Genomic DNA, 27,428 nt, shown 5'->3' on the forward strand with positions numbered 1-27,428 from the left:
TGTGTTTAGCAAGAGAAGTGCCTTGATAGTTCCTATTCACCACCACTACAGCCATTTATTGAAAGTTGAAATAATTTTGCTAAAAGCTTGCATAGAAGTTGCTACAGCCAATGTCAAAGAGATCGCTGCCTGTGTTCTCTGCTAGGGTTTTGATAGGTTTCCTATTTCACACTTAGGTTTTTCTTTTTTTTTTTTTTCAGATTTATTTATTTATTCATGAGAGACAGAGACAGAAAGAGAGAGGCAGAGACACAGGCAGAGGAAGAAGCAGGCTCCATGCAGGGAGCCTGACATGGGACTCGATCCTGGGTCTCCAGGATCACACCCTGGGCTGAAGGCAGCGCTAAACCACTGAGCCACTGGGGCTGTCCACACTTTGTCTTTTATCAGTTTTCAATTTAGTTTTGTGTATGGTATCAGAAAGTGGCCCACTTTCATTCTTCTGCATGTTGCTGTTCAGTTTTCCCAACACCATTTGTTGAAGAGAGTGTCTTATCTCCATTGGATATTCTTTCCTGCCTTTTCAAAGATTAGTTGACCATAAAGTTATGGGTTCACATTTTGGTTTTCTATTCTGCTCCATTGATCTATGTGTCTATTTTTGTGCCAGTACCAGACTGTCTTGATCACTACAGCTTTGTAAAGTAGCTTGAAGTCGGGAATTGTGATGCCTCCAGCTTTGCTTTTCTTTTTCAAGATTGCTTTGGCTATTTGGAGTCTCTTATGGTTCCATCCAAATTTTGAGGTTGTTTATTATAGCTCTGTAAAAAATGCTTGTGTATTTTGATAGGGATTGCATTGAATGTATAGATTGCTTTGGGTAGTATAGACATTTTAACAATGTCTGTTCTTCCAATACATGAGCATAAAATCCTTTTCCATTTCTTTGTGTCCTCTTCAATTTTTTTGATCAGTGTTCTATATAGTTTTCAGAGCACAGACTTTTTATCTCTAGTTAGGTGTTTTCCTAGGTATCTTATGGTTTTGGTGCAATTGTACATGGGACTGATCACTTGATTTCTCTTTCTGCTGCTTCATTATTGGTGTATAGAAATGCAACAGATCTTTGTATGTTGATTTTATATCCTATGACTTTACTGAACTCATGTGTCATTCTAGCAATCTTTGGTGGAGTCTTTTGGGTCTTTTTATATAGAGAATCATGTTATCTGCAAATAGTGAAAGTTTGCCTTATTCTTTGCTGATTTGGATGCCCTTTATTTCTTTTTGTTGTCCAATTGCTGAGGCTAGGACTTGTAGTACAAGGTTAAATATCAGTGGTAAAAGTGGACAGCCCTGTCTTGTTCCTGACTATAAGGAAAAGCTCTCAGTTTTTCCATTGAGGATGATATTAGCTGTGGGTCTTTGTCTATGGCCTTGATGATGCTAAGACATGTTCCCTCTATCCCTATGTTGATACATCTCCTGAGGCAAGGGAAACAAAAGCAAAAATACTCTATTGGGACTTCATCAAGATAAAAAGCTTCTGCCCTGCAAAGGAAAAACAAAAGGCAACCTTTGGAATAGGAGAAGATATTTATAAGTGACATATCTGTGAAGGGTTAGTATCCAAAATCTATAAAGAACTTAATAAATGCAACCCCCTAAAAAACAAATACTCTAGTTTAAAATGGACAGAAGATATGAACAGACATTTCTCCAAAGAAGACATCCAGATGGTTAACAGACTCATGAGAATATGCTCAATATCACTTATCATCAGGGAAATGCAAATCAAAACCACCATGAGATTCCACCTCATACCTGTTAGAATGGCTAAAATTAACAGCACAGGAAACAACAGATGTTCTCAAGGATATGGACAAAGGGGAATGCTCTTACACTGTTGGTAGGAATGCAAACTGGTACAGCCACTCTGGAAAACAGTATGGAGGTCCTCAAAAAGTTAAAAAAACAACTACCCTATGACCCAGAAATTGCTCTACTCGGTATTTACTCAAATGATACAAAAATACTGATTTGAAGGGATACATGCACTCTGATCTTCATAGTATTATTAACAATAGCCAAATTATGGAAAAATATCCATCTACTGATGAATGGATTAAGAAGATGTGGTATGTATATATAATGGAATATTACTCATAAAAAAGAATTAAATCTTGCCATTTGCAATGACGTGAATGGAGCTAAAGGATATTATGCTCAGCAAAATAAGTGAGCCAGAGAAAGAAAAATATCATCTGATTTCATTTGTATGTAGAATTTAAGACATGTAACAGATGAACACGGGGAGGAAAAATCAGAGAGGCAAACCACAAAATAGACTCTCAGCTATAGAAAACTGAGTGTTGCTGGAGAAGAGGTAGATGGAAGAGGAGTTAAATGGCTGATAGGTATTAAGGAGGGCACTTGTGATGAATTGCTATATTCTGCACTTGAACCTAATAGTATATCATATACAGTATTTTACTGTACTATACTATACAGTATTAGCTAACTGGAATTTAAATAAAAACTTGAGGAAAGAACAATACTTATTTAAATAGTATTTAAAGTCCCAAATTCCTTCCTTGCCTCCACCAGCTTGGTGGATGATTACTATGTCTATTCTCACCCCAGTAGAAGTCTGGGGACTTATTCTCAGAAGAGGTCTCTGAACCGAATGATAATAAGCCAATAGCTTCATCTGAACACTAACCCTAAACCCTAACACAAACCCTATGGAGATGTCTCCTAACTGTAGGATACCAGGCACCTACCCTCATCCTAACCACCAACCTAACCATAACCCTTGCACTAACCCTAGATCTGAGAAAATGGGTTCCTGAACATATGGCAAGAAAAACTCAGAAGCAGCCTAGTTATGATGGAGAAAACCCCACACATTTAAGAATTGGTAATATTTCTGAAAATGGACATGGAGGTAGATAAAAAAGGGGGGGGAATCTGAATATTTATTTATTTTTTAAAGATTTTATTTATTTATTCATGAGAGACACACACACACAGAGAGAGAGAGAGAGAGAGAGAGAGGGGCAGAGACACAAGCAGAGGGAGAAGCAGGCTCCATGTAGGGAACCCGATGTGGGACTTGATCCCGGGACTCCAGGTTCATGCCCTGGGCCGAAGGCAGGCGCCAAACCACTGAGCCACCCAGGGATCCCCTGAATATCTATTTAAAGAGTATTCAGAGCCCCAAATTCCCTACTTGCCTTGACTATATAGATGGTTGCCATGTCTATTCTCACTCCAGCAGAAGTCTGAGGTTTTATCTGGAGAGATCTCTAAACTGCAGCAAACTAGGCATGTACCCTCATGCTGGCCTTAACTCTATCCCTAGATATGAGGAAAAAATAAGAAAATTTAGTATATATATTGAACAGAATATTACTCAGAAATAAAAAAGAATGAGTTCTTGCCATTTGCAACAAGAATGGAGTTAGAGAGTATGATGCTGTAAAATAAGCCAGTCATAGAAAGACAAATGCCATATGATTTCACTCATATGTGTAATTTAAGAAACAAATGGGTGAAAGTTTAAAAGAGAGAGAGAGAGAAACCAAGAAAACAGACTCTTAACTACAGAGGACGAACTGATGTCTACCAGAGGGAAGATGGGTGAGGGGATGGATTAAATAGGAGTGCATTTGTCCTAATGAGCACATGGTGTATGGAAGAATTGAATCACTGTATTGTACACCTGAAACTAATTTTACACTGTATGTTAATTAACTAGAATTTCAATAAAAATGCACAAAAAAGAAAAAAGTTTGCATAGGAATCCAACTGTGTGTGCATGTGTGTATTTTACTCTAAACTTAAAATGTCCAAAGCCATTTTTTTAAAATTTTCCATCTTATAATACTTGGGTAAAAATTAAATGTTTGAACTCAATTTTTCAACCAATTTTTTTTCTGATACAATTCTTACCCAGCAGGTTTCTCATTTGAATTCTTAGTTTAACTAGCCACACCAAATCTCATTTGATTAGGTAGACAATCTTATATATCAATTGAGAGTTGATTTCCATTTAGTGGTTAGACCAGCTCAAAAGCCACATAAAATTCACCAAAAAATATCTTTACTTCATTATAAATAAGTAAATTACACGTATCTGATTAAAACTATAAAACAAGTAATTTTCTTCCTTCTTATTCTGTGTAATGAATATTTTGCAATGCAAAAGTCTTGAGTTCTAAGACTGTACCATTTTAAACCGGAACCAAAAGCATGAGTTATATAGTAATTCCATTAGGATTTTGACAAAGCACCTTCAGCCATCTAGAAATATAAGTTTTTTTTTTCTTTTTCTATTATCCCTGTAAGAAAGAAATATATAGATCAAGATGGGAAGTACTAGTGGTGTCAGTTGCTTGATAATATTCTTTCTAAATTTCTTTTTCTAAAAAGTCATGCAAGACATATATTAATTTGCTTAGAAAAGTTTGGGAAGCACAAATGAGATATTGTGGGTATAAATGAGTTGTTTGGTTTTGGTTTGATGCCCAGACTTAGGCTGAATTCACTTTGTTCTTGTCAAATCAAGAGCTCTTCAAGAGAGTTACCAGTGGTAAACCATAATCATAAAGCAGCCTTCAATCACGTGTCATCCAGAGCCATCCTTTTAATATCACAGGGTAGAGTCTAGGTGTAAAAGAGGAAAATATGGATTGCCTTTAGTAACCTAGTATTTTTAAAGGAGAAGAGAGCTGAAAACACAGTAATGAGAGAGCTAATAATACAGCCTCCTGTCACTAACAATCTAAATTATATTCAGATGAAAGTTGAAAAACGTAGTAAAATATGACTATTTTGTCTGCAATATGTTCACTGAAAAATTCAAGAGAATTTCTACAATAGTCAAAAACCGTTCTGACATATATTCCTATATACAAATGTGTGACAGTCACTGATAGACATACGTATGTGTGCATATGTGTTCCTTGATAGAAAATGTCATTGGTTCTAACAATTTACTCCTAAGTAAAAACTCATATATATGACTGATGTCATAATGTAAAAAATCCAGAGTTTTTATTAGTATTATAAACTCACTATTAGGGTTTAATAGTTAAATTTTTTAGATAAATGAAAACTTAGTACTTGAATTTTTAATGCATAAAAATTATTGAAGCAGCTAAGATCTGATAGCAGCTGCACAGCCAGCTCTTCTCTGCAGTTTTGTGACAACATAAGTGAATAACAACATAATGACCTGCAGGAAGAAGATGGGGCCAATTTAAAAAAAAAAAAAAAAAAACAAACAGAAGATTCTTTTCTTCCTCTTCTTGATAAATATTAGGTAAAATATTATTCTCCTGCTAGAGTTCACCAGATAGAGATCTACATCACACTGATGGTGAGAATAATTTATTTATTTATTTATTTATTTATTTATTTATTTATTTATTTAATGATAAATTTATTTTTTATTGGTGTTCAATTTGACAACATATAGAATAACACCCAGTGTTCATCCCGTCAAGTGCCCCCCTCAGTGCCCGCCACCCAATCACCCCCACCCGCCGCCCTCCTCCCCTTCCACCACTCCTAGTTCGTTTCCCAGAGTTAGGAGTCTTTATGTTCTGTCTCCCTTTCTGATATTTCCTACCCATTTCTTCTCCCTTCCCTTCTATTCCCTTTCACTATTATTTATATTCCCCAAATGAATGAGAACATATGTTTGTCCTTCTCCGATTGACTTACTTCACTCAGCATAATACCCTCCAGTTCCATCCACGTTGAAGCAAATGGTGGGTATTTGTCGTTTCTAATGGCTGAGGAATATTCCATTGTATACATAAACCACATCTTCTTTATCCATTCATCTTTCGATGGACACCGAGGCTCCTTCCTCGGTTTGGAGAGGATGCGGAGAAAAGGGAACCCTCTTACACTGTTCGTGGGAATGTGAAATGGTGCAGTCACTCTGGAAAACTGTGTGGAGGTTCCTCAGAGTTTTTTGTTTGCTTGTTTGTTTGCTTGTTTGTTTGTTTGTTTGTTTTGAGAGGGAGAGAGAGGGGAGGGACAAAAGGAGAGGAGAGACAGAGAATCTTAAGCAGTTTCCACCTCCAGCATGGCGATCCCACAAGATGATGATATGAGCTAAAATCAAGAGTCACATGTTTAGGCAACTGAGCTACCCAAGAGCTTCAAGAATAAAATGTATTATGGGAGATATGGGCTTCATCAGTCTGAGACCAAGCAATGCCCCAAAACTCCAAACTTCTCCAAATGATAACATATTTCCATGATTAGTCAGTTTATCTATCTATCATCTATCTATCTATCATCTATCTATCTATCTATCATCTATCATCTATGTATCTATCATCTATGTATCATATGTATCCAACCACCCATCCACCTATCTATTCTATCATATTTCTATTTACCCTCCCATATGTATTAATGATTTATATAAGAAAAAATGAAGTATGAATGGGATAAAAATCTCTGTGCATAGCTTTTTGCTTTTCTTATTAAGTAGGCAGTGATTCCTTGTGTGAGAAATAGGAATTACTGCTTGAGAAATCTATGGAGGAAATCACTGATATAAAATGACTTAGGACTTCCACATACTAAGGCTACATACTAAGTTTTTTCTTGGCTGGCTGATAAACAGAGTTAATTGCATTGCCAAAAAAAAAAAAAATAGCCTGTAAAACTGCAAAACAAAACAAAACAAAACAAAAACCTACGCTTATCATAAAAAGGACAAATAACAGTAATATAAGAGATTTTCTTTAATTGATTTAAAACCAGACAAGTGTTAACTATAGCACTTTCTGAACTCCTGAAGCTTCCATTTTTAACCTTCATTTTTAAAACATTGTAGTGTCATATCTAATTTGACATACAAATTCATGTGCTCATAAGTGATAATGTTTCCACAAATTGACTATAAGCCTCTTGAGGACTTGACAAACTGCTTCGTTCTTTTACTTCAAACCAAATCTACAGACACTGTAAGGTTCCAAGGAGCTTATTGAACAAATACTGAGGAATAATTAAATACGGTTGTTTACTGGCACTTATAACATTCCTAAATATGGAAAGAAAGAAAAAAAAAAACAAGCACTGGATATTTGATCTACATGTTAAAACCCTAATTAGTTTTATTGGTCTTCATGATGATTTTTCTTTCTTTTTTTAAGATTTTATTTATTTATTCATGAGAGACACAGACAGAGGCAAAGATGTAGGCAGAGGAGAAGCAGGCTCCCTACAGGAGGCCTGATGTGGGACTCAATCCCACAGTCCTGGGATCATGACCTGAGCCAAAGGCAGATGCTCAACCACTGGGCCACCCAGGTGCCCCTGATTTTTATTTCTGAGACTTTGGGAAGTCTTCACAATATTATTTTTAATAAACAGATTAAGATGCAAAGATAGAGAAGAAGAATATTCCTTTGGAAAGAATGGCTTTATTAATTAATAAGAAACTATAATCTCTTATAAAAATACCTCAGAAGTATAATTTTTGCTTTAGTGTACCATGAACATAAATCCTGCTTTGAATCAATAAAAATGCATTAGTGACAAAAAGAATATTTGCAAATTTCAAGTCATTGATGCCTAACTTGTAGCAGCTTAGGAGGAAGGTATCAGGATGATAAGTTAAGTATCCAGGCTACTGGTGAGCTGACTTTGCCAGACTGTGATTTCAAACACAAGATATCATAATGGCCCATAGAGGCAGAAAAAGCTAGCAACTTCCACATTCCGTTTTCTGTGATGGAATCTTCCCTGAATATCCCCAGGCTACTGTTATTTATTTCTACAAAACAAGATTATTTTAAGTTGTGAGAGAAGGAAAGCTTCACTTAATGAACATCATTTGGAGAATACTGTTGTGAGGTGTTTGATTCCGATGGATTGCAAATGTTTCAGCTAGTCACCAGAGGCTACAGACTCACACACAGCCCCACACATACACATCTGAACTCCCTGACGAGAACAAATAAGTCTATTGTGTTAACCACTCTTTGTGAAGAAAGCCAATTACAGCTAATTCTACATTGCTCATTGTACAGTTTGTGTAATATTCAGGCAATTATTTAAACCTTCATAAACGTGCACAGAGCAAACACCCTGCATTTTAAGCCAGGCTCCATCACTTACTGAGAGACATCTTGGGAAGTTAACTTGTGAAAAAAAAGAAGATAAAGCATGGATATCCTCAGGTTTGGGTGCAGATAAAACAAGGTGGTAGATACAACTATTTAGATCTCAAAGTTAAAGTATTATTATTAAAGTCTTCAGGCAGCTTTGTTGCAAAGCATGCAGACAAATCAACAATAAGAAACTACAGAGGAAGGGAAAATATATTATGGACTAGAAGTGCCATCTCATAGTACCACAGGTTAGGTGGCTTAAACCACAAAAATAGATTTCCTCACAGTTCTGATGTCTAAATGTCCAAGATCAAGGTATTGACAGGGTTGGTTTCTTCACAGGCATTTTTGGCCTGTCTGTGTGCATCTTCTCCCTGTGTATACACATGGTCTTTCCTGTTTGTGTATATTCCTCGTGTCCTAATCTCTTCAGGTATGGACACCAGTCATATTTGATTAGAGCCTACCCTAACATGATCTCATGTTAACCTAGTAATTACCCTTTTAAATGCTTTATTTATATACTCACATTCTAATACTCACTCAAATATACCCACATGTAAGATACTGGGGATAGGACTTCAACATATGAATTTTGGCAGGGACACATTCAGACCATAACCAAGAATGTAAGGATTACCAGAGATAAGAAAACATGGTAAGTGAACTGGCTCCAGATTCCATGCAAGGTCAGTCAGATAACCCATAGCACAGCTTACAACTGAAGGTCTTGAGGGCAGAAAATTCTCACAGAAAGTTTGATATCTCAAGTATCTTAGCACCTTACACAGAGTCGACTCTCATTCACTGTTGGATATACAGAATTCAAGTGAACTCAGGATTGATTTGGGTAGGCAACTCCATACAAACATATTTATGATTAATAATTGGTCTTTCCAATTATGCATAATAAAAGAATTCATTTGTCAGTATAATACATGATAAATATATATTAATATGTAATATATTGATATGCTATATACAGTTATATATAACAGTATAATAGGTCATACATGGTATTGATATGCATATCATGCATGTATTAATATATTTATATATACTAATATGTAGAAATTGAAAGACAAATTAGGAGGAACTTACCCTTTGAATGAGAAATGATAGGTGAAAGGATATAGTAGCATTTCAAAAAAAGGAAAAGCTTCTTTTAATTAATATTGAAGATATTAGGAGATAAACACTGAAAGACTGGAGGATACTTTAGATATTATAGTTCATCAAGGTCGGAATAGCTACATTTCAGACTTGTATAACCAGATGCCTGTAGGTGGTATTCCTTAACATTAAGAACACTGGCCATGAATACAGTTTTTAAAAGATTTTTATTTATTTATTTATTCATGAGAGAAACAGAGAGAGAAGCAGAGACATAGGTAGAGAGAGGAGGAGGCTCCCCGCAGTGAGTCCGATGTGGGGCTCAATCCAAGAACCCCGGGATCGAGCCATGAGCCGAAGGCAGATGCTCAACCACTGAGCCACCCAGGAGTCCAGGTATGAATACATTTTAAGGAAAACATGTTAAATTCAATCTTGAAGATGATAATCTTCAGATGCACTTAAGATTACCAAGTGGATATTTCAAATCAAGAGTGTATATGCATACATATTCACACTGCAGTAACAAATTTCTCCGAGCTAGAGAATTATATCTTGCATGACTATGTGTAGATGCTAATTTATGCTTAAACAATTGGACATCTACCATGTTCTAGTACAGTAACAAAAAAAGATAATCTCTAATGTCAGCTGTGATGAGATAGATATTAATCAAATAATCACACAAAGACCTATAAAATGAGACCTATGGAAAATGGTGGGAGAAAGTCCACTGGATTTAGTGGTGTGAATGTTGATAATCACCCTTTTCAGGTCCTTTCTCCCATGATTAGTGGCTCCCCCTCCCCTTTGAGCACTGGTGTAGGTTGCAAGAAAAGTGGCATGTGAGGAGTTAGGTTCTGTGAATGTATACACATTTTCACATATTTCAGAAGTTTGGCTTTGAAAATGGGGAGAAAATTGATAACATATGGCTGCAAAGGGATATGAGGTCAAACGAAGGAAACATTATTTTTTAATGGCAGATATTCTGAGCAAGTTTATAAACTTACCAGAAGGATCCAGCTGAGAGCAAAATTTATAAATAATTGATGGGATAAGACTATTGATAAGTTGTAAAGAGATGGGATGCAAAGCTCATGTGAAGAGCCTGATCTAAGATGGGAAGAGGAGTGCTTCTCAAGTGTAACAGGACACAAGGAAAATAGTATGCATGCAGGTGTTAGATGAGAAAGTACCATGTGAAAGTTTTTAATTAAATATATATAATTGTAGGTTAACACAGAAGTTGCAAAGAAAAATGGAGTCCCTGTGTATTATTTACCCAGTTTCTCTGAATAACATTTTATGCAACCAAAGTACAATTATTAAAAACAAGAAGCTGTCATTGATACAGTTCTATTAACAAAACTACAAGTTTACTTAGATTTCAACAGTTGTTGTACAGTTCATTCAAATTTTATCACATGTATAGATTAATGTAAATACCACCAGAAATCAGAAAACAAGGCTGAGTCATCAACCCCAAAGAAATTGCCTCAGGCTATTTTTCACAGTGACAAACACCTTTCCTCGCCCCAGCCCCTGGGGACCACTCTTCTCATCTGCAGAACTATAACTTTGTCTTGGCAAGAATATTATGTAAGTGGAGTCATACAATGTATAACCTTTTGAGAGATTTTTTTTTTCATTTATTGCAATGCCCTTAAGATCCATCCAATTTGTCGTGTTAATAATAATTTGTTCCTTTTTATTGCTGAGTAGTAGTCAACTGTATGAATGAACCATAATTTGTTTATTCATTCACCCACTGAAGAACACGTGGACTGTTAACAAGTTTTGGCTATCACAAATAGACAATGAACATTCATGAAACTTTTCTTGTGTGAACATAAGTTTTCATTCCTCTGTGGTAAAATTCCAGGAGTAGGATTCCTGGATAACATGGTAAAGTGTATTTATAAGAAACTGCCAAATCATTTTCTAGTAAAGATTATCTGTAGAAAATGAGAGAGATGAATAAATAGGATGGCAGATATAAATAGCTGAGGAAGGTGAACAAGTTTTGAAACAAATGCCAGCTTTCATATAAAATTGCTATTTGGGATCCCTGGGTGGTGCAGTGGTTTAGTGCCTGCCTTTGGCCCAGGGCGCGATCCTGGAGACCTGGGATCGAATCCCATGTCGGGCTCCCGGTGCATGGAGCCTGCTTCTCCCTCTGCCTATGTCTCTGCCTCTCTCTTTCTGTGTGTGACTATCATAAATAAATAAAAATTAAAAAAAATAAAATTACTATTTAAATTATTTATTATTGAGATTATTCAAATATCCTCCCATCAAAAACATATACACACAGAATATATTTAAATACTATCACATTGAATATATTTAATACTATTATATTTTAAATACAATTACATCTAGAATTTAATCAAGTGTCCTACAATCACAGTTCATCATAGGATAAATGCATAAATCCATGGAAGAGGCTCTGCTTTAAGAGATGTAAGGGACTGTAAAATTATTTTTAAAACAATCTGTAAACGTCATTTATTAATATCTTCACTAAATTTCAGTGAAGACTGTAGCCATTCTGAAGAATAAAACGTGATGTTTATTTGCATATGCATTTGTTTATTTGATATATATTTTTAAATTCTTGAACATTATAAAATAAACATTTTATATGCTTATTACTCTCAGTTGTCAATTACAAAAATGACAACTCTGTCTAAATGATAGTGAAAAGAAATTGAACTTACCCCAGCCTGAAGTCAATTTCCCAGGTATAGGTAAAGGTATAAACTAAGCAAATGTCAAAAATCATAAAACTCTTTTTGTGTGAAGAGACACAAAAGAAATGAAAGAAACTCAACGTTTGGAATGTGTCTCTTCACACAATGTTCTTTAATGTTCAAAAGGCCACTTTAGTTTTCAACATGAGTTTCACAAATAAATATAAAAACAATTCTTCACCTGGAAAGAAAGATATAAGTTAGGAACATAACCACTTACTGTTTATTTTAAAGGCACTGAAGTTTAGAGGCAAAGATTTAATAGTCTTCCTTTACCTGTTTGTTTTCCTCAAAGTGGTACTGAACAGGACCTGAATTTAAAAATAACAAAATTTCCTTTCAGTTTCTAGACCAATTAGACCAGGAAAATCTATTATTTTGTGATAGGAATTGGTAACAAAGTCTTTATTTTCTATTTCTATCTTTTTCTTCATCATTTCAGGAAATCATTTGACATTTTGTTTGCATTTGAGCCAATCAGATTGACTTGACTTTTCTTGCATTGTATCTATTGCAAAGTGGAAGAACAGGAACTAAGTTGTTATAAGTAACATCATTCAACTAGTCTCTGAAAAGACTAAGTAGCAAGAAGCTATGTTCTATGTCAGGGATTCTAAATTGGCTTTATATACTGAAGATTTAAAATGCTAGAAAACTGGCTTTAGTAGAAGCTGAGTGTCTTCTTGGGGGAAAGAAAGCAATCCTAAATGTAACAGCCAAACCATACACAATTGTTCCTAACGAGTCAGGATTAAATAGAGTTCAATAAAAATTCTTCTCAAAAAGTTTGTCCTTTTATTCTGGGACATTTTTACGACTTGAGGCAAATTTGAGGCAAATTTCTGCTTTTAATTTTAGAAATACTAACATGCTTTCTATTAGAATTATTCCTGTATATCGTTTTTCTCAACCTTGGTATGATTAGTACCTTAAAGACAAAGGCTTATTTTTTCATCTTTATATCTCCCATGGGCCTTCCATGATACTTCACCAAAAATTCATATGAATGTGTATTGAATTGCAAAGGCTTAATCCTAACTTAGAAATGGTGTTAGGAAAGGGAGGGAGTGAAGAATCCCACAGAGACACAGTCTTGTGCTTTCCTGGAGCCTTCCGTTCTGGTGAGATACACACTAGCCCTCGTGGCTCAAAGAAATTCTGTTTTCCCAAATGTATACTTATCCAAAGTACTGCAAAATAAAGATTTTTGTCTTATCTAGAAAGCTTACATTTTCTAGAATTCATCTTCCCTTTTTTGTCCTACAGGACAGGGAAGATTCAGTTTTTGTTTCCTTTTAACAACACAGTCAACAACAGATATTGGTGATGATGTGAAGAAAGGGAAACTTTCTTACACTGTTGGTGGGAATGCAAACTTGTACAGCCACTGAAAAACAGTATGGAGGTTCCTCAAAAAGTTAAAAAGTAGAATAGTTAAAATATGATCCAGCAATTGCACTACTAGGTATTTACCCAAAGGATACAAAAATACTTATTCAAAGGGGCACATGCACCAGATGTCTATAGCAACATTATCAACAATAGCCAAATTATGGAAAGAGCCCAAATGTCCATCCACTAATGAATGGATAAAGAAGAAGTGGGGTGTATGTCTCACACACCCACACCCACATACACACAGGAATATTACTCAGCCATAAAAAAATAAATAAATCTTATCATTTGCAACAACATGAGTGGAGCTAGAGAGTATTATGCTATGTCAAATAAGTTAGAGAAGGACAAATACCATGTGATCTCACTCATATGTGGAATTTAGGAAATGAAACAGATGAACATAGGAGAAAGAAAAAAAGAGAGAGAGAAGGAGGGAGGCAAACAGTAAAAGAGAGTCTTAACTATAGAGAAGAAACTGAGGGTTGCTGGAAGGGAGGGGGGCAGGGGGCAGGGGATAAATGTAAGTGAAGAATCACTAAATTATACTCCTGAAACTAATATTGCACTGTATGTTAACTAACTAAAATTTAAGTAAATAATTGAAACGTTAAATTAATGCTTTCTATGGGTACATTCCTCTGGAATTCCCATAGTTCCCTCAAGTAGATGCTGAACTAATTTTATATTGCGAAACAGACATGTATGCATGAGGCTGGGCACAGACATACCTAGACACATTCTCATGCTTCATTATATGTGTATGTATGAGACTTTAAACATTTATTCTAGCTATTTTGCCTTTTTCTACTTTCATTTTTGAAGGAATTTTTAAATTGCATTCTTATCCTACAACACCCAGATGGCAGATAAGATGAAACAAAGGTAACTGTAAGAAAAACTGAAAATAAGTTTCTTAATAAGAGAAAGATTTAATAGAAATGATGTCATCCCTCTATATACATGCCAACAAACAGAACAGAAATACAATAAAACTCAGGCAGTGCTGGAAAGCCATTTGCTAGCTATTTTCAGCTTCAGCAAATGGAGCCAAACCTATGAGGTTCGAGTGCATTAAGTAAAATCCTGAAAGCTTTATCAAGAGTTTTATTTTGACATGAATATTTTGCTTCCCTAATATTCAAATGAAAGATGAAGGATGGCAATCCAATTAGATAGCTTCCTATATGTCCCATATTCATAATTTACTTTTTAAAATATCTTGCCATTTGAAGGAAGAAAAGCAAGTAAAATCAACTTCAGACTCAGTAATGTCTATCAAACAATTTCTTATTGAGGCCAGCTCGCTTCCTGTCTCTAAAAGGAAAATAGACAAATAATGCAAATAGAAAAATTCTGTCTCTATGAATTTTGCATTCATTATCACTCTTGATAAGCAACTAAATTTTTGGCAACAGAAACAGAGTTCAAATTCTAATTTATGGTCCTTGATTTTTACATAGTTTGCAGATAGGAAACAGAGAAGCGAAATTCTGATGGCAAATCTATGAAAATTTCAGTGAGTTTGTATACATGCATTTATCCAAAGAGAAATTCCAGACTTTCAAAAATATCCAAGAGGGAAAAAAGTTGAGCATCACTGTCTCAGAGCACACTTACTAATTATTTGTCCTTTTAATAATATAACTTATAAGACTTCCAAAATAAGTTAAGATGAACAAAAAAATTATAAACTGAAAGATAAAAGTGTCTTTAGTAATCATTAAGCCCTACTCAGTAAAGGATTATTGAATTTGAATTCTCAATCCCATATAAACTAATTATGGAATGCCTGAGGAAGAGTCAGCAAACTTTTACTTCAAGGACCACAGAGCTAATATTTTAGGCTTTGAGATACCAGGGACAAAGTCAAGGATATTTTATAGGTAAGTATATAATTATTTTAAAAGCAACCATTTTTTAAGAGTATACAAATAAAAGTAGGCAGTGTGTATTCAATTTGGCCTGCATCTTTGCCTAGAACATGTAGAACTTTGCTCTATAAGAACAATTATACCTTTATGATTAGATGGGTTTTAGCTTCATGATAGGAAAAGACAGAATTATTTCAATTTTAAAGGGAGGAAGAAAGGAAATTATTATATACTTTCTAACTATGTGAAGCACTGCATTAAATGCTTTATGAATATTGTCTTTTTGAAAGCACAGAACAACTTTGTTAGTAATATGTTGTTCCAGTAATGCGGTAGATAAACTCTGGGATGTTTGGTAATTTTTCCAAGGTTATTTATTTGGAGTTTTTAAGTCCAAGAACTGTGCTGAGTTCTGGGGATGCAGCTATGGAGAAGAAATGAGGCCTGACCTTAATATTTAGGAAGGGAAGGTAGGCTGGTAATTAAGCAATAGAGGAACACTAAGTTACAGAGAGAAGGCCAGGGAAGCTTCTGGGAAGAAGTGACGTCAAAATGTGTTTGGAAGTGTCTGCATATAACAGACATGTGTGCAAGCACAGTATCATGAATAATTCTACCCATCTTTGTAGTAGACATCTGGCAGTTTTGACCATTTGTACCTGTGCATTAGAAACAGTCTTTATTTTTAATGGGCAATCTTTTTCTAATCTCAGTGCATGGGTTTTAAGTGAGTCCCTCTCATTCCCAAATCATTGCTGTCCACGAATTAAGCTAGACTTTTATTGGTGCAATTCAGAAAGCGAGTAACAATTTATGTTATGCATTTTAAGCAGATTGACTAAAAGCTTGCGCCTTTCAAGTTCATCTTTAACCTCTTTGAGGAAGGGCGAACTTGAAAATAAAACCAATACAGATTGAAGAGCTATTAGCAAAGCTCAAATTAATTAATTCATTACTTGATTAATTAATTGATTTTCTAAATCTAATGATGGCTGAAAATCATCCTGGAACTCTTTAGCTGTGATAGCCAACAAATTCCCCTCCCTGTTGAGTTGAGTTTGATGTGGTTTCTGTAACTTATAACAGAAATATTTCTAATACAGCTATGATCATTTCTAAAATGTGTTACTCCATAAAAAGTATCTTAAGGGTTATGGGCAAATTGTAACATTAAAAGATTTGTGCTTTTAAGAGGATGTTCTGGATTCTTTGAAAAAGTAATAATTAGGTGATAAAAGAGTCATGCCCACAGAAAACAGTTTGATGCTGGGTAGTATTCTAGACAAGAGATGATAGGTCATAGAAGGTGAGAATAAAAGGAGTAATATTTATACAAATATAAAGTACTAATATTTAAGACTTGTTGACTGATTGGATATGGGGAGGGGGAGAGAGAAACCAAAGTCAAGAGTAAGGCTCAATGTCCAGTTTAAGAAACTGAGGAAAGACATGCCTTCAGATAGAGAACTTGCACCAGATATGAGTATCACCAATACGTCCCTCGTAACTGGAACTAAAGGAATGGACGAACTTACTGAGGGAAAGAGTGAGAAGGGAAAAGGGCCTACGTGATCATTGTGAGGAATATCAATATTTAATGTGTGGTTGTAGGGAAGAGGAGAGTGAGCAAGAGCAACCAGAGCAGATGATAAGGGTACAGTCAAGCATGAACACTAAAGAAGCCGGAGACACTAAGGGATAAAGCATCTGCTGAATCAAGCAGCCAGGAGGTTTCTGGTGACTCCTGGTCCTTTTGTTCATGTAATTTACCAAAATTCCTGGCTGACTCCAGCCTCTCCTTCAAACATCAATTGAAATGCAACCTACCCGGAGAGGCCTCTCCTGTAGAGCCTTTCATTTCAATTTGCTCAAGTGTTACAGCCTCTCAAAGACCTTGTGCTGTGTAACACCTAGGAAATCTGTGCCTGCCCTGCCTCCCCCACCAAGAGCCTCTGAAGGGTGGGCAGCACTCCTTTCAGGAGTATTTCTCCAACACCTGTTAGATTGCCTCATACTCAATAACTCTTTTTGTTAAGTTAATGAATAATATAAAAAAGGAAAAATACTGACTTTTTAAATCATAGCTTCTAAATATCACAAATTTAGTGTAGAGACTTTCAAAGAAAGGGAAGAAACAGACAAGGTATGCAAACTTGAGAGGTTTTATAGTTAACTTTTGTGTCTGCTCATGAATAGGATAGAATGATCTCAATTAATAACAAGAGACTATCTATATGTTGAGGATGCAGCAGTTTCTGGACTTCTAGGATTCAAATCTGATCTTTACCTAGTTAGTGATATAACTAGGGCAAATTACTTATATCTGCTGAACCTTAGTTTACATATCTGTAAAGTATGGGGACAAGATAGTACCTATTTTTTAAGGTGTAGAGAGAATTAATAATGTAAAATATAATGGCACCCATTATAGAGACAGGTACAGAGTAATATGCATTCAAGAGCTTTGTCTTATTAATATTACTGATTTGATCATAATAAATTATATTTTTTCAAGATTTTTCACTGTGAGGATTTTTTCTACTTAGGTTTACACTTTGGATTATACCTCAACAAGGTGAAAGAGAGATATGCAAGAAAGAAATGTAGAACTGATTAGATAAACATGGAATTCAAAATTTACCTTAAGCAATTCAACGAATATTTATTTTATACATGCACATGAGAATAAGCCTTTCTATAAGCATTGTTTCTTTTTCTATTTTTATAAAATAAACACAACTATATGTTTTAAATTCCCTTCCTATTGCTACTACTAGCGTTAATCTTAAATCCTCTATTACTCCTTCCCCCAATCATAAATGGGACAATCGAGGCATTCTGGCATTCCAAAAGGCATATGAATATCAAAATGTGGCCTAAAGCTTAGATTAGATAGATATTTCCAAAGACTTCTTTCTCTCCTTCATGCTAGGGGAGGAAACATTTTTGGCGTGATACTTACTTTAAATTTCTATAGGCTTTTTCCCATAAGGGTGTGACATTATTTTGACACCCCTACAGCCATCTGTTTGCTCTTACAGCTGTTCTTCTATGAAGAGATTTGCTGAGTTTTCCTCTCACCTTGTAAGTTCCTCTGTGCCCTGTGGTCCAGAGGTAAATACTTGCTCAATCACTGTAATCCAGTGAATACCCAACTGACAGTATACCAGTCTGAGGATGTTGCCAAATGATCTATGCATGTTGAAAGGTACACCAGCTTAAATCTTGATAGATTATTACCAAGCCCCTCAGGGAGTACCAAGTTTTCAGTGCACACCTGACAGCCATTAAGCAAGTCTGGCTGCCTAGAAATACTCACTCAGTTCCTAAGGTTGATGGAATGTCTGTACTTAGTAGAGTTGATGACATTTTGTGTCTAGCCCATTTTTCATCACTAGTAGAGTGACACATGATTTCATAATTGGTTCAGTATCATTCACTTTCCCTTACAATAGAACAGCTGGAAACTGATGTGAAATATAAATTTTGTGTTCTAAGAAACACTTTAACCTAGTGTATATGTCACCCCAAGCATCTCTAAAGTATTTAACTAGGAAAAGCATCCTAGTGATGATTGCTTTATAAAAATACATATATAGAATAAAGTAGGTTTTAGTAAACCAGATTAAAGGATTGGTCAAATATTTAGGGCTGATATCCTAAGAAGAGTAAATAAACAATTCAGCACCAATGGAAAACATTCACACAGGCAGTTTAATTATAAAATTCAGATGAAAATGGAAATAAATTCTTCAATCTATATAGTACTATGCTACCTAAGGATGAACTAAGAAATATGGAAAATTAACCTAAAGTGTTGGACACATATTTCAGCAGATGCCAGATCAATCCTTTACTATAAACATATTAAGTCCTTTTTAAACTGACTTTGAATCCAGTCATTTCAATTCAATTCAACAAACATATAACAAAGAATTTCTATGTGCCAAGTACTATAAAAGACGTTGAGTGCCAAAAAATATGACTAGGATAAAATTCCTGTCCCCAGATATCTAATATTTTAGCAGTAGGCAGAAACAATATAAATGCATACACGTAACTGAAATGAAATGGCTGAAAATCAAGGACTATGAAAAAATTATTTTATGTTTTCAATATTTCTAGTACCAAACACCATGACAAGTTCAAAGTAGCTACTCAATGAATTTCTGTGTGATGAATGGAGAATTAGTAACTCTTGTTGATAAGGAGTGTTGAGGAGGAATTAAAATCTCGACATTTAATTATTAGAGGCTTCTGATTCATGAAGAAAAATAAGAATGCCCTGATTCAATAGAAAACTATATTTTCAGCATTATATATAAGAACCAAGAAATGGAAGCCACCCAAGAGTCCATCAATAGACGAATGGAAAGAGAAGATATTATGTATATATATGTAATATATATATATAATATATATATACACACACACACACATATATATACATATTGAGATACATGGAATATACACATACACACACAATGGAATATTATTCAGCCATAAAAAATGAGTTCATTTCATTTACCACATGGACGTTATGTTAAGTGAAATAAGTCAGACAAAGAACAACAAATACTATATGATTTCACTTATATGTGGAATCTAAAAAACAATTGAACAAACAAAAACAAATACATAAACAAACAAAACGCAGAAACCCACAAATACAGAGAACAAACTGATGGCTGCCAGAGAGAAGGTGGTGGGAAAGAGTCAAAATGGGTAAAGGAGAGGATATACAGGCTTCCAGTTGTGAAATGAATTAAGTCATGGACATGAAAGGTGCAGCATCAGGAATGTAGTTGACAATATTGAAATATCATTGTATGGTGACAGATGGTAGTTACACTTGCAGTGAGCACAGCATGACATATAGAGAAGTTGAATATCTATGTTGTATAACAAACTAATGTAACATTGTGTGTCAACTATACTCAAATAAAGGAGGAAGAAGAAATAAGAGCCACTTTATTTGTGGATGGGCAAATGGATAAAATTCCAAAAGACAAAAATGAGTACATAGAAAGAGCTTCTGACACAGAGAACCATATGAACATGAGCACAGTGTAATCAGGAAAACAAGAATTACGTTCTCTGAATACTGAATATTCTATCCAAGATACAAGAAGATTTGTATTGGAAAAATGTGGAAGTATGCCAGTCATATAGGTGAATATAAAGTTAAGAAGAACCTACAACTTTGAATTATGGAATATGGATTTATTGGAAAATAAGTGAGGAGTAATTCAAGATAGTTGAACAAAATGATGACAGCATCAAGTGGATAAAAGAATCAGAGTAGCGATCAGGAAGTATTGAAATATCCTCATTTATGGAGAGATAAGCATTTAGATGTTAAGTGGGGATGAGTTTGATTTTAAATTATTATTAAGTCTGCCTGCCTGATATTTTTCATATCTAGCCCTTAAAACATATTATTCACAAATCATATATATACACATATATACACAAATCACACACACACACACCATCCCAACTGAGCTAATTCAATATGTTACAACATATTAAACATATTTTAAATATACTTAGTTTACTCTAAAATCAAAGAAATCTACTTATGAAACTTAGCTATAATTATTTAGAACGTTCCTCTTTGAGAAAGTTTAAATGGTGGATAAAGAAAGTATTCTGCTCTTATTAACAATTTCCTGGTTTATTATACTGTTCTCCTGATATCTCTGTATCTACTTTTCTAAGCCATTTAGAAATAGCTGTGAGAACTATTTTCTTTATATATAGTTTGAAAGCCTCTTATTGCATAAATAATAAAATCAAAAGGAGTGGCATTATCTGAACCAAAGTATTTAGACACAACAATCCAGAAAAGTCCACTTCAGACTTGAATTGTTTTAAGCCATATTCCTATTCCCATGTGTCAAGCTTATCTCCAGTGGCATCCCCTTTCCCATGAGCCCCAAAAGTGACAATGCTAGCCGATCTGGACACTGATCAAACAGATGAAAAAAATGCATGGCACACGCTATCCACAACTAAAATTTTTATGTTTCCTGAACTTATCACCTTTGTGCTATTGATTCTTACTTTCTTTCCCCTGTCAAAATGCTGCAACAATATTTGAAAGCTTCCTTTACATTTCATGTCCAGAATTTCCCTTTAATCAAATTGAGTACTCTAAGTTGTAGCTTGCTGTATCTCTCCCTCCCTCCCTCTCTCTCTCTCTCTTTCTTCCATCCTCTCTCTCTCTGTCCACCCTTCTCTCTTTCCTTCTTTCTCTCCCATCCCTTCTCCTTCTCCTCCTCTTTTTCCTGTTTTTCTAACTAGCTTTCTCAGTTTTAAGCTTTTGGACCTTCTCGCTTTCTTCCTTCTTCTTGTCAGACTCAGTGACATTCATAGGTGTTCTACATATGCCTCAGATTCAAGGGCATTTCATATCCATCTATAGCAGTAACTTGTGAGGTCTAGAAGGCACACTAGCTACAGTGCCTTGAAGATTATTAGTGCTTATTAATAGCCTGTTCTACTGTACTAATGGTCAGCTCTGAAAAACACCAACAGAAATAAATAGGGCTTAAAGGAAACCACCATACAAATAATAAAAGTGGGTTTAAATACCATTGTTATACTATGGACAAATAATCCTTTCCCAGTGTAACGAAATTGCATCCTCATCTATTGACATTATTCCTTCCCAATAAGAGGACCTACAAATAAGAGGGCAATTATTTATCTGCTGGATTCATTGGTCCAAATGTTCCTTAGCCCACGCAGAGGCCAGACTCAGCTGTGTGCTTTCAGAGATTGGGTTGAAAATATAACACAGTACATGCATTAGAAAAAGGAAATCAGAACATTAAACTACTTGTTTTACCATCTCTGATCCCCCTGAGGCTCAGTGACATTTGGTGAATTTATCTTTCTTGTTAAAAGCAGATTCTCTAACTCCTTGTAGCAGGTGGAGGAAAGATGTAGCAGAATGTTTACAATAAGGCCTATAAATCTGTTACATGTGTGTATGTCTTAGGAAAGGGAAGGTCATTGCTTAAATTTCAGTTTACTTCCTCAATTTTCAGTTAAATGTTTTCTCCAGTGCTCTGCAAATTAAATATCTCAGAGGACTCTTTATAAAGATAGAAAGAAGCAGGGAGCAGAATCAGAGTACAAGAGAAACAACAACAATAAAAACATAAATGAGGAAATGGAGAATAAAGTCCTTTACCAAGAAGGCATACATGTATTGCTTTTTAAAGATTCAATTCCCTAAGTTTTCAGTTCACACTTGTTTTCATTTCACTTTTATTAGTATCCTTAGAAATTCTTATACTTTGTTGGATTTGCTTGTTCAGAATAAAGCCAATGGTGGCAATGTTTTGACTCCTAAAAGATATTGCTCTGTATTGGGTCAGTGTGGTGACTGCTAAATTGGTCTTTGGGATTTATGGGCCATGTTTCAGCTGCCTGTATGAGTTCAAATGTTTCTGAATCCAGAGTTCCCTCTTCCTCCTATTTTCTAAAATAACCACACTCTTCCAGGAGGCTTTCAGTCTCTACTGCTTTCTCACTCACTTACTTTCTACTCAGAAATATACAAACCATGTTATAAGACAGGAAACAATCTCTTTCTACCAAATAGCCCTCACCCACTATTCTGCTCTTTCTATTCACATTCAACCTCTTAGAGATATCCCATGTCTGCCTCAAATTAGGCTCTTTCTCGTCTCTTCCCAATTAATGAGGCTTATGTAATCAACTGTTTTTGAGCATGTAAAAGCTATCTGGCAAGACCTCTGTGCTAGACTCTGAGGAAAAAATTTTAAAATGGCTTAATTCTTGACTACAGGAAAATTCCAGACATACAAACAGAATGTTTCAATATAATAATATAAACCCATAGAATGGTGATTTTCAACCTTGGCTATACATTAGCATTACTTTGGAAGCTTTTAAATATCCCAATGCCCAGACAGCAACTCAGCCTAATTAATACAGAATCTTAGAGTGTGGGCCCAGATGTCTAACATGACTTCAATTTTAGATAAGATTGAGAATGATTATTGTATAAGTATACTTAGGAAGCTAAAGAAACACAGAGGAGAGTATTATAACTCAACTAAGATTCTATGGAACCCTCAGAAGAGGTGGTATTTCCACAAAGCTTTGAAAAATGATTTGAATATTAAAGATTTGGGTAAAGTACCTTTGGGATGAAAGGTATGGCTTGACAGAGAGAAGGGTTGGGGAAGGGGGGATGGACAAAATGGGAGAGGCAGGTCCAGGCTTATGGTTTATAGGATGATTAAGCCACAGGAATAAAAGGCACAACATAGAGAACACGGTCAATAGTATTATAATAGTGTATGCTGTCAGGTGGTAGCTATACTTGTGGTGAGCATAGCATAACATATAGAATTGTCCAATCACTGTGCTATATACCTGAAACTAATGTTACATTGCATGTCAACCAATATCTCAATAAAATAAAGAAACAATTAATAAAATTATGTCAAGGAAGTGCAAAGTAAGTCACAAAAGGTATGGCTTGAGCATCTACACACTAGTATATAACATCTATGTGCTTTTAGGGTAATTAGAAGTCATACTGGACAAGATATGAGGTGGAACATTGAGGAATATAGTCCTGAGAGAATGGCACAAACTTTTATGGAAAGGACCAGAGGGACTGAGGACGTCTGAATTACAATCCTACCTCCCCTGCACCTCTAGAGTGATGGTTCAAAAAAGCTTAAATATAGTGACTAAAAAACAAGGAGGAGGTGACCCAGTTATCCCTGACATTTTCTTATAGACTTTTAACATCATGCCTCATGATTTCTGATCAGTCTTTGCCTTGGATATCTAGGTTTTAATATTCACTGGTCATGGGATGCCTGGGTGGCTCAGTCAGTTAAGCGTCTGCCTTCAGCTCAGTTCATGATCCTGGCACCTGGTATCGAGCCCCATGTCTGGCTCCCCACTGAGGGAGGAGTCTTCTTCTCCCCCTCCCTCTGGCCCTCTCTGCCCCCCACTCCACTCATGTACACATACTTTCTCTCTGAAATAAATAAAATCTTAAAAAATATATATTCATGGGTCATCTCCAGCATCAGATTCCTTTCCAATATAGTATCTTCCTTAGTAAGCACTACTTCCCTGAAAGGCCATATTATAGATACAAATGGGGCATCTCTTAATTTTAAGCTCCTTATATTTCAAAAACCTTCATAAAGAAGGTCTTTAACTTATTTAAGACCTTAGAATATATGTTTCCAAAGTAGAACCCTGGTACTTCTTAATTGCTTTCAAAGGAAACAAAACTATATTTGGATAACACTATACAGATAAGCAAACATTCATGCACATTGTCAGTTGATATCAATTCAAACAGGACAAAGATTCATTTATCGATTATGGAGGTAATCTTGAGTTTAACTTTGAATAACAAGGTGTAAAATTACATAATGTGTCAAATAAAGATATTTGGAATCATAAAGTCTGTGGCTCACACAGTCACAAAATAATCTATATTTGCATCCCTAGCTTCTCTATATTTGAGATCTTAATCATCTGATCAAATTATAGTTAACATTGCATGAATGAAAAAATTTAACATCTCATCCTTTTCTGCTGAAAGCACATGTAATAAGGTACTGTAATGTTTTATGTTAGCACATAATAACATGAAATAAGAGTGTAGATAAACGAAAACTAAAAGATTGAAATCCAATTTTAAAAATGTGTTTCTCTAATTACTAACAGTATTTTGGGTGTGGGTTATCAGATTCCAAAGTCTGTCCAGTTCCTGCAATAAGGAACATGATACTACTATGGAAAATCTGGATCAGAGGGGCACCTGGGTGGCTCAGTCAGTTAGGCATTGGACTTTTGATTTTGGCCCAGGTTGTGATCTTGTGGTCATGAAATCCAGCCCAAGTTGGGCCCCATGCTCTGGGGAGAGTCTGTTTGGGATTTTATCCCTCTTCCTCTGCCCCTTGCTCACTTTGCTCATTCTGGCACATGCTCTTTCTCCCTGATAAAAATAAATAAATAAATATTTTTTTAAAAACCCTGAAAATCTGAGTGAGATAAATCTGTGAGGACAAAGGGCTCAAGTTGCTGAAAACATCCCCATGAGTGGATAAAATGATACCTTAAAAACATAAAGCTTGATTACAGATTTTACAGGGTCTATGTCTCTTTTCTCAGACAGAAACATTAGCATTCTAAGGCATTCTGTTCCTTAAATAAATAATCATTAGCTTTTTCTGTATTGTAGTATGTGTCCACAACACTGGAGATATAGTTAGTAAGAAAGTGAAGAATAGAGGTACCTGGGTGGCTCAGTTGGTTAAGCATCTGCCTTTGGCTCAGGTCATGAACCTAGGGTCCTGGGATTGAGCCCCACATTGGGCTCCCAGATCAGTAGGAAGTCTGCTTCTCCCTCTCCCTTGGCTCCCACCCCCTGCTTGTGGCATGTGCATGCTCTCGTGCCCCCTCTTTTGTGCTCTCTCTCAAATAAATAAATAAAATCTTAAAATTAAAAAAAAAGAAAATGAAGAATAAGGACAGTAAGTATTCACACAATTAGTGCAATGTCACTTGCTATTACAGTGGAGAATATTCCCACTCATTCAACTCTTAGTAAGTTCCTACCTTAACTCATGTCCCGAATTAGGCACAGGGCCTACTATAGCAGACCAAGTCTAATTCCTGATTTGAAGATGTATGCTGTCTAACTAGGATTTCCAAGCCTATACATCCTGAAAAACCTCTCGGATATAGTGAGTCACAATCTTTAGATTCTATCCAAGGTATTAAAAGAAAAGAAAGGAAAAAAAAATGTTCCAAATGATTCTGGTAATTTTCTGTTCGTTCATGAAATCTTTCTCCTCTCCAACAACAAAAGAAAACATAAAATGTTATCCTTTTATTAAACTTTGGCATTTGGAAAATATTTACTCTGATTCACTCTGGTTTTTGTCTCCTTCATCACATCTGGTAAATGCTGCAGAATGGTCAATTTCCTAAGGGATAATATCAAATTTACATAGATAAATAGGTAGATAGATAGATAGAAAATAGAATTTCACTTTCAAATAATTTGAAATTTTTAAGGTTTCTTTTTTTTCCAAGTATGTTTGACATCTAAATTGCTTTTTGATGTAGTGGCTATTGATACCATTTATTAAATACATAATCATAGCAATCAACACAAAACTATTTGATACATTTAAGACGCTTAACCTACTTTGACTCTGACATATACATATGGTGTTATGCTTGTAAAGCATTGAATTATGTTGGCAAGAGTTACTTGTCCATTCTGGGATAATAATACTAGAAAAACTGCCTGAAACATGTAGCATCTCCTCTGGCATAAAAACTCAATCACTCTGCCCATCTATTCATAGAGACTTCTTTTTTTATTTTTAATTTTTTTTCTGTGTGAATTGAATTGCCAAGAAGGACTCTCAAGATAAACACTTGAATAAGAGGTCCAATACCAGATCTTGAAAGAATTCTATTTTTACATACCAAGTTATTGGTCTTTGTTGCCATTATTGTATGTAATTCTAGTATATCTGTCATGACAGTGCTGCTTGATTTTAACTAGCTAAAAGCTGAGGAAACATGTAAAAGTAGCACTCAACCATTCATATATATTATTAATTTTAAGGTTCAGAAGAATTTCTGGAAGCTGGAAATGAAGAAATTTAATACCATTCTTTCAAGTTTGGTGGGGAAAAAAAAAGTCCATGATAGCATTAACCCAGGTGCCATTTGAAACAGTTTAAATTATGCTCTTAAGAGTTAAAATTAAAACAAAATGACCTTATTGAAGTTCAAGCCTATGCTTCGATTGCTGCATGCTATATTAATTTTTTTTCACCAGTTCAGCTATTCCAGTATAACAAATTGGCTTTATCTCCATTGGTCAGCTTCTTCCTCTAATGCAGACAACTTAATGGATTTCAGTTCTAAATAGAGTATGGTTTGTTTCTAGGTATTAATTTCAACTTTAGTTATTGTGCAAATTATGCCCTACCTTGAAATTGAACCACGTTGACCACTAAAACAGAAAAGCCTAATATATGATCCAAATTAGCAAATGTTGCCCAGACAGCAAAGTTAAGTTGGCTTGATTTCCCCATCCTTATATACTATTTTGCAAAGCACGTTCTCCATCTAGTGGTTAGAAAGCTCATAGTATGATCCAACACTGATTCTCT

General features: G+C 35.2%; 1 long non-coding RNA gene across 1 annotated transcript in view; it reads right to left on the reverse strand.

The window, feature by feature from the left end:
• Positions 1 to 9,450: 9,450 nt before the first annotated feature.
• Positions 9,451 to 27,428, reverse strand: part of LOC144288335 (uncharacterized) — a 68,187-nt gene continuing 50,209 nt past the window's right edge. Inside the window, exons 3-4 of the long non-coding RNA XR_013356287.1 lie at positions 12,227 to 12,261; positions 9,451 to 11,409 (exon numbers count right to left, since the gene is read on the reverse strand). This is a non-coding gene — a long non-coding RNA (uncharacterized LOC144288335). The remainder of the gene's footprint in view (positions 11,410 to 12,226; positions 12,262 to 27,428) is intronic.

Source organism: Canis aureus, chromosome 18 (genome assembly GCF_053574225.1).
Source record: "Canis aureus isolate CA01 chromosome 18, VMU_Caureus_v.1.0, whole genome shotgun sequence".
NCBI classification, from domain to species: Eukaryota; Metazoa; Chordata; class Mammalia; order Carnivora; family Canidae; genus Canis; species Canis aureus.